At 38.4% G+C, this 4,858-nt stretch overlaps 1 pseudogene; it reads right to left on the bottom strand.

Annotated features, from left to right (window-relative positions):
• The window catches only part of LOC118584637, a 9,344-nt pseudogene extending 4,486 nt beyond the window's left edge, over positions 1–4,858 (bottom strand).

Raw genomic sequence — 4,858 nt, forward strand, 5'->3', positions numbered from 1 at the left:
ATTATCTGAAATTATACTCTTCGATATGAATGGAGCAACAGTAGTTCAACAAAACTAAACTGATACAATCTTCCACTGCATAATTTCCTAGAGGAACACACACACACACACACACACACACACACACACACACACACACACCCTTCACGTTCTGAAAATCTGTTTCTGTATATCCTGTTTGTATCTTTGTCTTTGTTTGTTTGCTTTTTGGTTTTCGAGACAGGGTTTCTCTGTGTAGTTTTGGTGCTTGTCCTGGATCTCACTCTGTAAACCAGGCTGGCCTCAAACTCACAGAGATCCGCCTGGCTCTGCATCCCAAGTGCTGGGATTAAAGGTATGTGCCACCATCACCCAGCTGTATCTTTGTCTTTTATCGAACAAAAAATACATTAAAATCATCCAAATATTTGCACACTTCCTGTGGGCATATGTAGTGTAAGGAATGGGGTTGAAGATAAGAATGTATTTTGGAAAAGGGTAGTAACCAATCAGTAGTTGTGCTCTGACAGGCAATATTGTCTATTTTCATATAATGCATAAAATATGCTTTTTATATAATGCATGCAAGCAACAGCTCGACCATCTTCCATCAGCTATGTACAACTACTTAAGAACTTCAAAGGCACATTGTTTTCTTCTAGAATATTTCACAGTTACTCAACAGTTTTCTGTGAGCCAGCAAAAACTACTCGCTAATAAATGGTTTTGAAGGCCACCTCCATCCACTAGAATTTATGAAGAATGTGCTTTCTGTGTGCAAGCTGCTAATTAATGTCACAGATGGAGACTAGCAGGTACAGTAAACAGAATGATTTCAGTTGCTTGGAGACCAGCTTATGATTTAGAGGAAGGCTATATATACTGAGCTTGCTGGTTTTGCTGGTGGGGACTGTGGATGTAACATATCACAGATGTAAGAATTCAAATGAAATCATAATGACCACAAAAGAAGAGACAATGAGGGACTAGAGAGAAGGCTAGCAGCTGAGAGCATGGGCTGGTCTCGCAGAGGACTCTGGTTCAATTCCCAGCACTCACAGGGCAGCTCACAACTGACTGTAACTCCAGTTCCAGGCCTTATGACAGACACCCTCATGACATACATGTAAACAAAACACCAATGAACACAAATTACGAATAAATTATATATTAAAAAGAAAAAAGGAGACAATAACCAATGGAAAGAACATAAACTTTGCTATCTGGCTTCTGAGAATAGCATTAAAGAATTCTGTGAGAAAGAATGGAGGGAAGAATAAATCCCTTTTATAATGTTCATTTTATTATAAATATAATACTATAGCACTGCAGAGGATTTATCATGTATTAAAAGTTCCTCACAGTCCTGGCATTCAGCATCAACTTTGCTAGCATGAACTGCAACCTCTGTGCATACAGATTGACAGCTGCTCTATTTAATGTCATATAAAAGGACTACATTTCATTTACATTTGGATTGTTGGCGAGTTGCTGATGCTCATTATTAATAATTTAGTTCTAAACATTACTTTCTTTCAACAGCTACATATCCCCTGAGCTTTGGGATAGGTCTTGTTTGTTAAAGGCCCTGAAAGACTGAGAAAGAATGGTGAAATACTGGTGAAAGAATGCCTAGCTTGAGCAAGACCTTGGGTTTGAACACCAACACTGCAGTAATAACAGCACATTATTTAACAATTCCCATTGCTGACTTTTTTGAAGTGTGGGGCAAGCACTTCATCCCGACTCTCTTGGTCATACTTCTAATCTCTGCTATTTTGAACTATGCTGCTTTGTCCATTCAGTCTGCTAGAACAAAATACTAATCACCAGATGTTTGTAAACAACGTGAATTCATTTCCTATTTCTTCACACTGGGAAGTCCAAAATGAAGGCACCATCAGATCTGCAGATGTCTGAGGAGGGCTTGTTTTCTGCTGTGGTGATGGCATTTTCTTCCTGCATCCTCACTTGATGGAAGAAGCTAGGTCTTTGGACTATCAGTTCTATGTGTACTGATCCCACTCAAGAAGACAGAGCACTCATATTCTGACTACTTCCCATAGGTTTCTGGTTAGAGATTTACTTTGGTAAGGATTTCAAGCAATGAATTTTTGATAGTCACAACTAGTCAGTCTATAGTTAAAGGTGATTCACCAGAGCCAAAGAACCCAAAACAACATTTAAATTAATGAGTTTAATTTTTTTCTTTTGGTTTTCAAGATGAGGCCTCCCTATACAGCTTAGACTGGCTTGGAAATTGCACGTAGCCCTGTGTAGTCTTGAACTCATGATCCTCTAATTCTATAGAGCTCTGGGGTTATGGATGATTCTTACTTAGTTAGGCATCTATGGTTTGAATGGAAGAATATGATGGATATGATCAGGTGGATATGATGCCAAGTTCTCGTTTTTTTCAACCCCACATAAATACAATAGTTAGCTTCCATCAGCAACATTTTCCTTTTGACTCTGGTGTCTGCTTCCATTTGGTCTCTAGAAAAACAGTTAAATGTCACTCAGCTGAGTGCTGTTCTAGCCAGTTGGACCCACAGCTGTCCAATGGATGTAGACCAGAGTTAATTTTCCAAAGGGAAATAATAAACATAAATAGGTAGTGATGGACCATCCTCACTTCATCCTTAGAAGTCATCTTATTACAAGGTCAAAATAAGTTCATTTCTGTTTTCTCTAAAATGTGGATTTAACAGGTCTTGACCTATTTTCTGGAATTTGACATTTTCCATACTCTATATACCCTGATACAATGTTCTGCCAAATAATTTTGAAATGTTCAGCCAAATTCCTACATAACCAAAATTCCTCTAGAAATCCCCCAACCCTTGAAGAATCACTACTCTTGCAGCTTTTTTTTTGGGGGGGGGGCTACATAAGCCTCACTTTTTCCTGTGTTCAATGCTATTTTCTCAAACCCCACTTTAGGGAAATAGTGCTGTCTCCTACACAGAAAACAGTGTGAATAACTTGACCAAAGAATTTGAGTAGTGGTCTTTACTCTCATTTGCTGGGAGTAACTGTAGAATATTGTGAAATATTTTGGGTGAAGGTGAAAAATCCAAGGAGTAACAGACATCTGTTTGCAGTTCTGAGTGCCTTCTTGTTTATGCATGTTGCAGAAAACCTGGGCTGACAGAAAACTTGGTGGGTTGTCAGCAACCATCATGGGATATTGTGGTTATTCTCTGTGTAGCCCTGGATGTTTTGTAACACTCTGTAGACCAGGCTGGCCTCAAACTCAGACATCTGTCTGCCTCTACCTTCTGCAGAAGGCTGAGTGCTGGGGTTAAAAGCATGCACCACTAAGCATGCACCATAAAGGCATGGCTAATTATGAATTTTGAGAGGAAGCACTCTTTAGATTGGATGAGGGCATCAATTCCTAAAGATGTAATGTCTTACTTAGGAATACTCTAATTTTATCACTAAGAACTCAATGGTTGCCAGTTCTAGTGCTTTGGTTAGTGGGTCAATAGAATGTACATTTCCCATGTATTACTCACTACATTCTATTTTGGATTTCTGCTTGGTTGGCTTAGTTTATTTAAAATTTAATCCTACATCCTATTCATGAGCATACAAGGTGAATGGGTCTCCTCTTAGGTAAAGATTCTAGGGACAGACATAGAAGAGTAAAATGAGGATGAATTTTGAGAAGTTGCATTTAAATTAAATTATCTATTGAGCTCTTGAAAGAACCTAGCCAATTTTCCACAAAGAGTGAATAAAGCTAGTACTCAAATTTCAGTTTCTAAGCACTAAGTAGGGATTCTTTGAGAAACAGCCAATCCAAGACTGTTCAAGAATAAGGGCTTTGGGAATACTGTATGAACTATAAGTCAAACTAGTTGTAGAACACAGGAAGTGGTGTGAGAGGGTTATATTTGCCATCATTTAAACATTGAAAAGAGTGATGGTAGTGGACTATAACATACCAATAAAAACTCCTGTCCACAGCAATACTTAGGAAAAAAAAAAAAAAAAAACAAAACAGAGAGTTAAGGAGAATCCTGCTTCTATACAAGACTAGGAAATATAAAACAAACTACGAAAATAGGAAATGACCATTTTGCAATTACCAAATACATTTAGGCAATGATAACTTAGAATGCTAAAATCTTCCATACACTGTTAATGTAGCACAGCACTTAGTACACATCACAAAACAGAAAAGGTGCCTCTATTTAAAATATAAACAAGTCAAAGAGCATCATCACTAAAGAGAGAAACAGACATCATCTGTCTCCCAGAGTGACCTAGTGGGAAATGCACACTACTTTCCTTAGACATGGCAGTATGTAAGCCCCAGTTGTCAGGATACACACGTCCAAAGTGTTTAGGGGTCAAAGGCTTGGCAAGTTTTTAAAAAACTCAGAAGTGTAATACATTCAGATAAAGCAAATGTGGTAAAATATTAAGCAGGGAATCTAAGTGAACTATCATCTACTCTATGGGTGTAAAATTTTAGATCCAATGTCCTCTTCCAGCCTCCTTGGGCACCTGCTTGTACATAACATACATGTACATACATATACATGCCTATAAACACACACACACACACACACACACACACACACACACACACACACACTCTCAAAAAAGGAATCCAGCATTAAATATAGGAGAACAAACAAAGCCAACGGAGTTAAGAGTGGACAGAAATGATGAAAGATGCTTCTGTGGCTCTGGATGGGGAAAGCACATGTGTAGACCAATTTCTAAATGGTCTTATTAAATTAAAAACTCAGAACTAGAAATTGGGGTTTAAGCCTGAGAGAGATCAGAGGAATAGGAACAGCCACAGCTAACCTTACCTCACCAACTCCGCAGCTTCCAAAAGCGATACTTCCCGTCTAGCCAT

The sequence above is a fragment of the Onychomys torridus genome, chromosome 5, assembly GCF_903995425.1.
Source record: "Onychomys torridus chromosome 5, mOncTor1.1, whole genome shotgun sequence".
NCBI lineage: Eukaryota > Metazoa > Chordata > Mammalia > Rodentia > Cricetidae > Onychomys > Onychomys torridus.